The sequence below is a fragment of the Nelumbo lutea genome, chromosome 4 (genome assembly GCF_056320005.1).
Source record: "Nelumbo lutea isolate HS-2025 chromosome 4, American lotus-T2T, whole genome shotgun sequence".
Taxonomy (NCBI): Eukaryota; Viridiplantae; Streptophyta; class Magnoliopsida; order Proteales; family Nelumbonaceae; genus Nelumbo; species Nelumbo lutea.
In genome coordinates this window covers 95291585-95305026 of record NC_142687.1, presented here as the reverse complement: position 1 = coordinate 95305026, position 13442 = coordinate 95291585, and the positions used below count along the sequence as shown (strand labels likewise).

General features: G+C 43.1%; 1 pseudogene; it reads right to left on the bottom strand.

The window, feature by feature from the left end:
• Nucleotides 1-7573: 7573 nt before the first annotated feature.
• LOC148861971 (heat shock protein 21, chloroplastic-like) lies at nt 7574-8066 on the bottom strand (annotated as a pseudogene).
• Nucleotides 8067-13442: the final 5376 nt, after the last annotated feature.

Genomic DNA, 13442 nt, shown 5'->3' with positions numbered 1-13442 from the left:
GTTTTGCTCCGTTCTTTCATTTTTTCTGATGTCGAGCTCTTTTCGCAGGTGTGATAGACTCAGAAAGGACTCGTGGTGGGCACCTGTTTCACGGCATGAAGAGGAGGAAGCAAGTCGCCAAACGAACTTGTGACGAGTTGCCCCAAGATGCGGAGCCCGAGGTACTAGACTACCCGTCAGAGGATCCACCCAGGGAGCCTGAGATGACTCTTCCAATGCAAGAAGCAGTAGGGGGCCCTTATGCTGAGGCTACTTACACGGGGGCTCCCGCTTATTATGAGGCTCTTGCTTACTCTGGGTCTGCTTATACGCGAGCTGGGCCCTCAGGCTCGAGAGCCCAAGGGGAGTTCAGGAGTGTGTTGTCGCCAAACCACGCTCTTCAGAAGAGTAGGGAGGCCATTTACCCCGAGGAGGTCACGGCGTGGACAGATCTTCCTTTGAACCACGTGGCTTGTCATGCTGCCACTCATGCCATGGTGGTAAGTCAGATTTCTTGTCGGGCTCTTTGCTTTTATCTCTCTTGCTGTCGTTCTTTTGATCACTTGTTCTTTCCTTTTGGTAGGTGAATTCTTCTATCCATGCCTTGGCGGCCCAGGTGGAAAGGAGCTTGAGGCAGGCGCGAGCTGCCGAAGAGGCTTTCCGTGCTACCGAGGTGACTTCCCGAGCTGCTGAGGCAGCTGCTTGCACTGCACAAGCCAGGCAGGCGAGGTCTCAAAGGGATGCCGAGGCCATGGGAGTCGTAGTGAAGCACATGGCAGACCTGAGGCTGGATTTGTAGCATCAGGTCGAATACCTTCAGGAGGATATTAGGGAGAGGACGCAGATCTTTTCTCAAGGCATTGAAGATGCCAAGAAGAAGGCCGTTGATGAGTACATCACCTCGCCGCGCTTCAATGACCTAATGGTGGACTCGTACAGAAGGGGTTTTAAACTAAGCTGGTGGATGATCCAGAATACTCCATATCCACTTCGCGCATTACTCAGGAGATGGCCAACGCCGCTGATGGTGAGCAGGATTCTGAGGGTGAGGCAGGACCTTCGGGTATCGTTGAAGTGCCTTCTGATGGTGAAGAAGTAGCTCCGGGCCTGTAAAATGTATTATTATTATTATTATTATTATTATTATTTTTTAAGATGTACACAGTATTTTGCAATGGAATGATTTTCTTTTGATCAAGTGTTGTTCTTTCATTCGAACTGGCCGTATTGCCAAACTGACCATATGCCGATGCCCCTATTAGTTCGTTTGTTGGTACTTTGCCTGAGCTTTTAGTTTGCATCTTTTGCCTTTGCTTGCCCATGTCGAGGTCCTTGTTAGTTCGGCATCCTAGCCCTTTGGCTCTGGTAGTGACTTAGTCCACTTCGCTTGGCGATCTATAGGTAGTATCGTCTCAAGTTAACAACGTTCCAAGATCGGGGTACTTGTTTTCCCTCTAAAGTTTCGAGCTCGTATGCCCCCCCGAGAGCTCTCTTAACTCAGTAGGGCCCTTCCCAATTCGGTCCAAATTTGCCCATGCCGGACTCGGGTGCCATGATCTTACGGAGGACCAGGTCGCCGACGTGGAAGTTCCACTTTTTTACTCTGGTGTTGTAGTACCGAGCTACCTTTTGCTGGTAAGCTACAGTCCGGATGTATGCAAGGTCTCTTACCTCATCCAGTAGGTCGAGGTTGGTACGCAACTCATCGCCGTTTGTTTGATCGTCGTATGCTTAGCCAACCGGAAACCTCGGGCTTGAGTAAGACTTGCCTCAGAGGTTTATCAGTCAAGACGATGACAGTGTGAGCCTGGAAATATGGGCGGAGTTTCTGAGCTGCAATTACCAGAGCGTATGCTAGCTTTTCTATCTGCGGGTATCTTGTCTCTACTCCCTACAAAATTTTACTAACATAATAGATGGGCCACTGGACTCGATCTACTTCTTTTATTAGTATCGAACTGACCACCTCGTCGCTTGCTGAGAGGTACAGTTCTAAGACCTCTCCCTCCTCGGGTCTGGCTAAGATTGGCATAGTAGCAAGGTAGCTTTTTAGCTCGTCGAACGCGAGCTGGCAGTTTCGGTCCATTCGAACCCTTTGCCATTGATTGTCTTAAAGAAAGGCAAATAGCGGTTTGCCGATTTGGACATGAAGCGGCTTAGAGCGGCTTTGAGGCCGTTTAGCCTCTGAACCTCTTTTACTTTTCGGGGTGGTCTCGTATGTAGGATGGCCTTTATCTTGTCTGGGTTGACCTCAATGCAGCACCGGTTGACAATGTACCCTAGGGAACTTACCTGAGGTGACACTGAGGACACATTTGTTTGGGTTCAGTTTCATGCGAAATTGATGCAGAATTTGGAAGACAGAATATAAGTCTTGCATTAATTCCTGTGAAAATTGTGTCTTGACGACCATGTCGTCTACATAACATTCTACTTTTGTGCCAATTAAGGGCCGAAACAGCTTATTCACAAGTCTTTGGACCCCAGCGTTCTTCAATCCGAAGGGCATGACTTTGTAGCAGTATAGGCCGAACTCAGTAATGAAACTGGTTTTTTCCTCATCGAACTGGTCCATCCTGATTTGGTTGTAACCTGAATAGGCGTCCAAGAAGCTTAGCAGCTCATGTCCCGAGGTCGCGTCCACTAGGCAGTCAATTCTTGGGAGGGGGAAGTAGTCTTTTGGGCAAACTCAATTCAGGTCAGTGTAATCGACGCGCATGCACCACTTGCCATTTGCCTTTTTCACCAGCACTAGGTTGGCTACCCAGCTCGGGTAATGAATTTCCCTTATGAAGTCCGCTATGAGGAGCTTTTCGACCTCCTCGACCGCTCTCCAACGCTCCGGGGCTAAGTTGCATTTCTTCTGTCTAATGGGTCTGACTACAGAGTCAGTATTGAGTTTGTGAGTTATAAGGCTAGGGTCAATACCGGGCATATCAGTCGTGGACCATGCAAAAATATCTAAATTTTGAAGTAAGAAACTCACCAGTTCGGTTCGTAGAGGCTCCTTGACGAAAGCACCGATCTGTAGCGTTCGAGCCAAGTCTGTATCCAAAGTCGGGATTGCGATCGTTTCCTCTGTGGGTGAAGCTCGTTCCTTGCCCTGCTCTGTAGGCCGCCCCAGCTCGAGGTCGTCAGCCGCCTTTAGGGCGGCAACATATCACTTGCAAGACTCAAGCTGGTCGCCCCGCGCTACCCCCACACCGAAATCTGTAGGGAACTTCATTGCCAGGTAGTAGGTGGAGACCACTGCCCGTAGGACATGCGTAATTGGCCGCCCTATTATGGCATTGTATGGGGAGGGGGTCGTGACCAGCAGGAAATCGTGGTTGAGCCTCACCGCACAAGGCCATGTGCCGACTTCCACAGGCATTGTTATTTTCCCAAGGGGCCTGACTTCCTCTCCACTGAAGCCCACTAGAGGAGTGTTCACAGACTTCAACTCGCTTCTTTGCAACTGAAGCTGGTCAAATGCCGATTTGAAGAGGATGTCAGCCGAGCTACCTGAATCCACAAGTACGCGCCTAACTTCGAAGTCGTTGATCTTTAGTTTTATGACAAGCGCGCCATCGTGGGGGTAGTGGACACCTCGCGCATCGTCTTCTGTGAAGAAGATTGGTTCTTCCGTCTTCGGTCTCTTTGGAGGGTTCTGTTCTTCTCGGGCTGCTTTGCGAACTGACGTTCGAGCTGCTTCCGAAGTACACCCTGCTACCACTGAACCTCCCACTATCACGTGGATGGTTCCCCGAACTGACCTATCTTCCAAAGGCTGTCTTTGCGATGGCTCGGCTGGCCTACTGCTGGATTCGGGGGCGTCCCTTCCGTGCTCCCCTTGTCGACCTGCCTTATTATTATTATTATTATTATTATTATTATTATTATTATTATTATTATTATTATTATTATTATGCTATACAAATTTTCTTAAGTACCCACGACGGATGAGTCCCTCTATCTCGTCCCGGAGATTACTACATTGTTCGGTGCTATAATCATGATGTCTATGGAAACTACAATACAAGTTTTAATTTTCTCGTTTGGGTTTCCTTTCAGGTGAGGTGGCCATTTGATGTATAGGGCGTCTTTGATCGTCATCAAGATCTCAGTCTGCCTCGTGTTTAAGGGCGTGTAGTCCGTCCGAGCTGCTAAGGGAGCTCGAAACGGCTGGCTCGTCTTCGTCTCCCGAACCGGGTTTTTTCTCTTGTCAGCTGGGTTGGAGGGCTCACCTACTCTCTTCCTTTTCTCAATCCCACTTTCGGTCCTTTGGTTGATCTCTTCCTCTGTTCTCATGAACTTATCTGCGAGCTTGAGGAATTCGGCCACGGTCGCGGGCTGGTTAGCTACCATTGCCATTTGAACACCTTGTGCGTTACTCCTCTCTTGGCCGCCGCGAGCTGCACCGCGGGGTCTAGTCGCGGTATCTGTAAGCACGCGTCATTGAACTGCTTGATGTAGCCCCAGATGGACTCTCCTTCCCTCTGGACTACTCCAAAGATGCTTTCCTCGGTTCTGGGGCACCACTTGCTGGTAACAAAGTGTGCGGTGAATACCTGCACGAACTAGGTCCAGCTTCTTATTGACCCGGGGGCCAGGTTCCTGTACCAAGTGCGGGCCACCCCCTTGAAGATGGTGGTGAAGGCCATGCACATGCACGATTCATTGGCCCTCGCTAGGTGCATTTGGGACTGGAAGGCGTCAACGTGGTCGTTGGGGTCGAAGGACCCATCATACTTGTCCAAAGGGGGGAGCTTGAAGTCTCTAGGCATGAGGACTGGAGGAGTTCTGATGAGAGGGGGGAAGGAACTGAGAGAATAGGGGCAACTTTTACCTCGTCTGAGCTTGTCTCTTCTTTACCTCTGAGCTTGGGCAGGACATGGGTGGCAGTTCGGTGACTTCGCCAGCGCCTTCGTGCTGAGTGAGTCTGGTACTAGCACTGCTGGCCTTTGTGTTGCCGAGTTTGATGGGCTCGGACTGTTGGTAGTTTACTGCTAGGACGCTGAATCGATTCTCTGTCAGCGGGAGCTCAGACTTGGAGTGTCAAGATACTGACTTGGCGGGCGAGGTCCCCGACCCGCCGGCGAGCTGCTAGGCGGGGGCGATTTTTCTTTCCCCTTGGCCCGAGGATGAGGCCTGGCTCTTGTGGGGGTTCTGAAGCTGGGAGGCTTCTCCTCGGTGATGGTGTCCACCCTGAGGGGAGGGCTTAACCGACTTTGGAGCAGGGTGTCGAGGTGGAAGCAGTGGTTGGCTTAGAGGCAGTTGGGGGAACTGCTGTGATAGTGGTACTGGGAGATGTGGTGCAGTACTTGGTGTTGTTGGAGCTTATGCTGCTGGAATTGTTACATTTGGGCTTGCATTGCCCGCATGCATTGCATCAGATAGTCAAACTGGTTCTGGCTGGTCGCCAGGGGGACAACAGTTGGTTCAATAAAGGTTGTTTCAACAGGGAGTGGAAAAGGGACATTCATGGTGGGAAGGTTTATGGGCACCACTGTTCGTGGCGCATTCAGGCTGGGGATCCCATCCACCGGAAGGGGGACGGTGAACTGTCCGATGCACACTACGGGGACTTGAAGTTGTTCCCCGGTGGTGATCATCTCTGTGCCACATCCGGCGTTGCTGGAAGAAGCCATGAGTGTTGGGGTTTTTTGGAGAAAAAAGAGGTTATGAGAGTTTTAGAGGGAGGCTTTTAGAAGTTGTTCCCATAGACGACGCCAATTGATGGTGCACAATTCGGCCGGTCCTAGCTGTCAACGACCTTACCTCTGACTGGAGCTACAAGGAGCCTGAAACGGAGAAGATGAGGAACCTCTGGGGGGAACCTGGTGATATTGCTCCGAAGATCAAGTTAGTATTCTCTCAAAGGCAAGATAAAACCAGATGGCGCAAAGTTCACATACCTTGTTCTTGGGGGGTAGGGAGCCTTTTATAACCACCTCGCGCACTCACTCCTAAGCTTCTGTCAGGTCGGGTATGATTATCTCTGCGCTCCTGCCAGTTCGGGTGTCATCACCACTGCTGGGACAGAACCGCCACTGCTCTCTTTGTCAGAGCCGTCTCTGCAACTGGAGATGGCGGTGGCAGGTGGCCATTGAAGTGCGGTTGTCAAGCGTCAGATCCCAAGTTAGTCAGGTGCGCCGCCCTTGGATACGGACCTCCTTGGTGTTAGGCCTAGTACTATTGTTCAGTTCGGCATCCTGGAGGCAAAGTGTTGGAGTGGTGAGCAAGGTGAAGTCTTGAGTTCGGATAGAGGAGTGTCCCGAACTGTCATAGGGCAGGCCAGTTCGGGTTGTTGCCCTTTGTGTTTGTAAGGCTCGGGGCCTAAGGGAGAGCTCGTGCTCCTTGCGGGGACTTCGAACTCCTTGTAGGGAGTTTGGGCTCCTCGTAGGGAGTTCGGACCGCTTATTCTTCCTTTCACAACTCACGCCTTGGGCGCACTATTGTACCGAGCTGTTGCCTTTGCCACGTGTTGAGTGATTACGAGGTCGGGCCAAATCTTCCTTCATCACCGCCTATCAAGTAAAAGGAAAAGGAAAACCTCTTGTGGTTGGCTCGTGTTGAATGGGAATATTGCTTGCTGATAGAGACTTTAATTTGTTGGAAATTACAAATAAGTGTTGGTCATTTGTTCTTTATAATCGTGCAGAAAGAAATTGTTGAAATAGGGTATTTGGGACAAAATTCAGTTAAGAAAAATCTCTTGGTAGGCTCTAAATTAAGGGTTATTACTTGGTGTAATGGTAAAATCTTGGGCTGACAAAGATAATATTATAAGTTCGAACCTGAGAATGGTCGCTTTGTGCAGAAAATGCTAAAGGTTAGAAATGTATTTAGTCTACCCCTCCCAATACCCAGCCCATCATTAGGCAATGGCCTTTGATAGGCTCTAAATTACAAGAGTTGCAACAAATTTTCTATGTTTTCTTCCCAACTAATAGACACTTTTGATTTGATACTTAAAGGTATGTTCTTACTTATTTTCTTTTTCTTTTTGATGAGCAAATATATATATAGGGGCGGAGCCAAGGGGACCCAAGGGAGCCATGGCCCCCCTATCGTTCAGAAACTCCCCACTGAAAAACAGTTTTTCATGTAAATTTTATCCTCTCTCCTTTCTCCATCTCAATGGTTGGCCCCCCATGGGCCCATCCATATTTCATTTATGTTTATATATATATATATATATATATTCTAGAGTAAATTACAAAGACCCCTTTCCATTAACTTTCCTTTGAAATCCGCTGTTGCAATATTTTTTAATCCCCATATTGCCCTTGTAATAACCATTCCAACAATTGAGAGAAAAATACTATTCATCTTCCCCAACCTCAAGATACGTGAACAGCAGCGGCAGTAATCCCTTCTATCTCAAATTCCTTCACATTTCGCTCTCCCCCTCTCTCTCTCCCAATCTCTCTTCTTCCCCTTCCCCTTTCTCTCCTCCCCTTTCTTCTTCCCGATTTCCTTTGTTCTATATGTAACTTCACGACAACCTGCTTTCTTCTGTAACTGTGTGAAAGTGATCACAGTTTTTAAAAAGTTGTCCTTTTGTATTACACTTAAGAAGCACCACATACAATGAAATAGAAAAGAGAAGCTATTGGACATTAATGTCCAAGATTTTGGTGGAAGTGGTGGCCTTGGGAGTGATTATATACAAGACTCCATCTTTGACCTCTGCCTTGACATTCTCCAGCAAAGCAATTCCGCCGCTATACCTGTGTAGCTCTTCGGAGACCACTCTGTCCTCTTTCTCTTATTAAATTCCTTGTTGCCCATCTTCAGCTTTCTTTTTTGGCACCTTCTTAGCTTTACCACCAACATCTTCTCCTCCACCCACACCTTTACATCATTCCTGGTCATACCGGGCATATCGAACCTCATCTTGTTCTCTTGTTCCCCCTCTTATATCTCCCATTGGCGTCCCCCCCGCTATTGTAACCCCCTCCCTCTCGCAGCTAGCGTGGTGATGGCCAAGTGCTGCTGTAAGCAAAAGGGTCCTCCATCATTTTCTCCATCGTCTCCATCATCTCCTGAATTGCCCTTGCTCTCGAAAAACGATCCCATATCCTCACACAACACCCATCCATCAAAGTTCAGATCAAATGATAAATACAACAATCTTAATCAATTCCTTCTGCTTGTAAGACTAGTACTTTATCATTTTCAGGCCTTATGTTCAATGAATTAATTAATAAATAGTTACCTACTCGTGTAGCTGGGGCTATTCGGTTCTTTGGTTGAGGGGATTGATACTTACTTGCAGGTGATCAAGGTTGTATCTCCCTTCTCCTCCTGCCATGGCCTTGATACTGTTGTAGTATCTATTACTGATTGGTCTCAATAGAGGAGGAAACCTAGCCAATGGAAACTTATACCCAGAAAACGGTGCCTACGTTATTCCAGACCACGCCTACATTAGTCAATGGTGCCGATTGGTTCGGAGTCTCAATGTAACGCCTACATGGTGCCATTTTCTCAGAAAACGACATCGATGCCAAACATGGCCAGATGGATTTTCTGAGATGGGAGTCATATATATGACTTTGATCTTTCGTGTCAACAGGCTGTATGTGATACATGGCAGGTGACCAACCCTTTGGCCAGTTTGACGATTAACCATGGGCAGTGCTCTCATTTTGCGAACTTACCCAATTTTGACCAACTTTTCTTTTCTTTTTTCTCTTTTGCAATACAACCAAGTCATATACCGAATCATAGCACACAGTGATACAGTCTCGACCCAAGTCCAAATTTGAACTAGTTCTGTCTTTAACTGAATTGGACCAGGTCCCTTAGGCCCTAGCCCTATTTGGGCTGCTTTAGGTTTTGTATGTATATTACCGTATTGTAGTGCTACTGCTTCAAATAATTAAATGTAAAGGATAATTCCACCACTTAAGTAACAAAATATAAATAAATAAGTTTATGCTAATACATACGGATTAGGAGTGTTAACCCCGTTGGTAAGGAATCATTAAATAGTTTTTTATTAACTTTTCAGTATTTTCTTTTTTGTTATTGTTTTTGCTTAATAAACTAGATCACATCTGCTTGTCACAGGATGCTTTATACTGTAAACTGAGTTGCATCCATGAGCTGAGCACCAACCCATCTTTTATTTTGAGGCATATTACTCTTACAAAGTTCAACTCTTGTCTATTTATGAATAGAAAAGTTGAGATTGAGATGCCGAAACTACTACTTAACAATATTGGCAAAAGGCACAGACCATGCATCTAAGGAAGGAGTTCGGATCTGCTGACCACAATATATTGCTGGCCGTGTTCTTCCAGCTGCACATTGGGAATATCGGTTGTACTTTACATTGTTGATATTGTTGATGCGTGGCTAGATAAACATGGCCAACAATGTGTTGTGATCTGCAGATCCGGGTTCCTACAGAAGGTGGTGTAATTGCTGATGGTGATAGAAGTAAGAGACTGACCATGTACCATGAAAGAAAGGACTAGGCCACGGAGGATCAAGACTTGGAAATAAACAAGTTCTACATGGAAGGCCATGAGAATAGCTCTAGTCAAGTTCTTGTCAGCCAAAATGATCAGAAAAAATAATTTGACTGCTAGAAAAAATGGTAAACAGGGAAATAATGGTACCAAATATGGGATGATTCCCCTAAATTTAGGGGGTACTAGCGGGGACCCATGCGATGCACAGGTTTTGTTAGTGAAAGTGAAATAATATTGGAATTACATAATAGTAAACACATTGTTTCTATTTTCCATTGTAACACTATGAATTAATATCATCATAGGCAAGGATTGTAATGTTTAAATTATATAATTCATAATTTATATGAAAAAACAAATGTATTTTAAGTACAGTATGAACTAATTAACAAAATTATTGGTACTTTATTTCTGGTTATCTTCTTGGGTAATTCCTGTTCATTAAATGTAATTTTTTGCTATTTATAGCTTAAATTATATTTAAATAAATAATTTAAATATAATTACTTTTAATTAAAATTTAAAATTTAATTATATTACTTACAGTTTCAAATATAATTTAATAAAATACAATTTAAATTATAACTTACATTAATTAACAATTTTAAAAACTGTTAATTAATGAATTAATAAAATATTAATATTTTAAAAAAATACAGTATTTTAATAAACACTGTTAATTAATAATACTACAATGATTGAAAATACTGTAAAATATGATTACTTATTAATACTGTAATTATTAAAAATACTATTAAGAAAAAATATATTATTTTTAATAAATATTGTTAATGAATTAAAATACTATAATTATTAAAAGTACTATATTAATTATTACATTTAAAAAAGGCATTAGAGAGAGAGAGAGAGAGAAAGGAACATGTTTTTTTTTTAAGTAAATATTATATTAGCAAAAAGAGACAGAGATACAGTTTTAAACCCTGGGAATGATTTTGATTTGTTTTTGGGACTCAATAAGAAAAAGAATTCATATTGAGGGCTCACTTGGGAGGGCAAGCAAGTTCAGCTGTTTGAGGCGTTCCAGATAGGCTAAATAAAGAGGGTGAAGTGGACAGCCCCAAAAAATGATCAACTGACAGCTAGTTTAGGCTCTCGGAATTTTTCATCAGACATACTTCAACCCTCTCAAACAATGATCTGGAGTGGTTTTCAGATTGTGATGGGTCTCTTTGGTCAAGACTCAAGATCAAGGCTGAAGTACAATGTATGGACTTGAACTTGACCTGACCTGGCTTTGATGTTAGTAGATACATATGACATGCTTAGGGTCATCCCTCATCTGCTCTTCATATTGCAAAAATTGCAAATTTTCTATCACTATTTGATAACTTTAATGTGATGGCTTTTTCTACTTAAAATGTTGCCACGTATGCATTTGAGTTTAAACATGAATTTTCTATTTCGTTGAAATTGTTTTGAGTTAAAAATCTAAAACAGTTAGGGAGGGGGGGATCAAATTAATATTTTCTAAAGAAACATTCCAATGACTTAGCTCTTACTCTTAATCAACATCCTATGGTAGTATAGAGATGTATTCTAGAGCATTGCATACTAGCAAAGATGGATATATGCCATCAAGTATGCATAAATTCTACATCCATAACAAAGTTTTTTTCTTCAGTTGGCTCTAAAGTTTGTACAGGATTATGTATGCCTGCTCAAACTGGAGTAGCACCAAAAGCAAAAGATCCAAGGTGAGGGAGGGCACTTAAACTTTTTGGGTAAATAGAGGGAGGACATGTTTTTTAATTTAACCATTATATGAGAGATCAGTGGTTTCACATCTAATATAAATATTTCATTTAAGGTTGTATTTGAATGCAATGAAAATTTCCACCTGTAAAAGTCAGTTCATGGAAAAATCTATTGTGTAAAAGTCCATCGGTTTAAAATTTTTTAGACTATTGGACATTTTTGAAGTGAGAATCGTTGGGCCATTGGACATTTACATTGATTTAAGATGAAAAAGTTGTTTACATTGATTTTTTATGTTAATTTTACATATCAAATAAATAACTGAAAAAGTGGACCGGATGTGAAATTTTACATCAGTCCGTTTTACACGGGAAACAAATGCATGTAAATACAAACCGACTATGGAGTTTTACATCGATTTATATTTACACCTCAATCAAACACAACCAAAATGTTTCAAATAGCAATGTCTTTTTTTTTTTTTTGTTCTTTTTTCAGTAATGAAGATAAAACAAGTAGCAATGTCAATACCAAACACAACTCTACTCAAAACACTTGTTTAATGCTTAATCAACATAACAACCAAATAAGTTTCATATAAAAATGTTGAGTGGCAATTCGACCTATTCACGGGTTGGGATTGGGTCAGGCTTTGCCTCTATATTAACAAAAGTAAATATATTCAGCCCATCCTGACCCGACCTAACCACCAGGCTTAGATCTTGAATCTGAGTCTGACTTGAAAAATATGGCTTAATGTTTTAAGCCCGAACCCAAGCGCGCAGGACTAAAATCTTGTTTGAGCCCAACTAAGAACAGACTGAGCTGAGCTGTTGGTTTACCTGATCATGAATAAGTCTAATAGCAATGATACCAAATACAACCTAAATATGTCCAAATCATCTAAGCGTTTAAAGAACAAGGAATCCTATTCCGCACTGCTGGACTAAGAAACCGTAAGGCCCAGCCCGGTCCATCAAAAAGTCCTCAACAGCCCTTTTTTTTTTTTTGTGCAACTCAACAGCCAATAATAATATTGAACTTCTAGACCAATGCGCGTGATATGAACATTGCTTGTACGAGACTCAGAGCTCACCCATGAGGACATGACATCAAGACTTCACGTATAACGGACCATCTTTCTTAAAATAAAAAATAAAATAAAATAAAACCTTAGGACCTTGACGAATCCTATAAAAGTATATAATTTTATATTAGTTTTCCTTTAACCACTTATAGTTTAGTATTTTTGTGTCCGTGTAAAGTATGTTCACGGTCATCCATTAGCTTACATTAGAAAAATAAGGTAAAATATAAAAACCTCTCCTGCGGTTAGGTTTTCTCACAATCATGAAAAACTCTTCTCTTAGATTTCACTTTAATAAAACCTCCCCTGAGGTTAGATTTTTAGACTGCATTCTACCTCATAATTCGGATTTGAACTGTAGACCTACAATAATTCAAATTTATGAACACCTCCACCTATAACATTCATACCCGTTTGCGTGAATTGGCACCAATTCTGAGCTGGCACTTACCCCCAATTGTACGATGGAGATAGGATTTCAGAGGTGGATTGAATGGTAAAAACCCCTTTTAGTTATTGTTCTAGAGACTTTGAATTTATTACGGAAAAGTATGGACAGGCCCAATGCAGATTTCTAATTTCCACTGTAGAGCTATGAACATTCAAAATGTCGACAACCCATACACTATGCATCAACGCCCGCCATGCCAATTCCAAGTTGGCACCTACCCTCAACTGTACAATGGAGCTAGAATTTTCAAAGGTGGACCGAACGGTAAAAAACCCCTTTCAGTTATTGTTCTAGAGATTTGGAATTTATTACAAAAAAGTATTGGCAGGCCTAATGCAGATTTTTGGTTTCCACTGCAGAGCTATAAACATTCAAAATGTCAACAACCCACACACTATGAACCAATGCCCACCCGTGAATTGGCATCAATTTTGAGCTAGTACCTACCCCAACAGTACTTTAGGCCTACAAGTTCTGACCCTGGGCTGAACCATCATTATCCCAAATTATTAATTTGTTTTTAGGGAAAATTCCCAATCAATACCTCGTATTTTGGCTTGAGTGAAAATTTGGTCCTCAAACTCTAAAATGCGACAATCCAATACCCAAGCTTTCAAAATGCGACAATCTAGTACCTAACGCTAATGGACTGTTTGTTCATGTGCGATTTAAGACTTTTGAAAATATCAAAATTACCCTTGGAAATAAAACACACAGTTCATCATCTTCTTCCTCAAGAAGT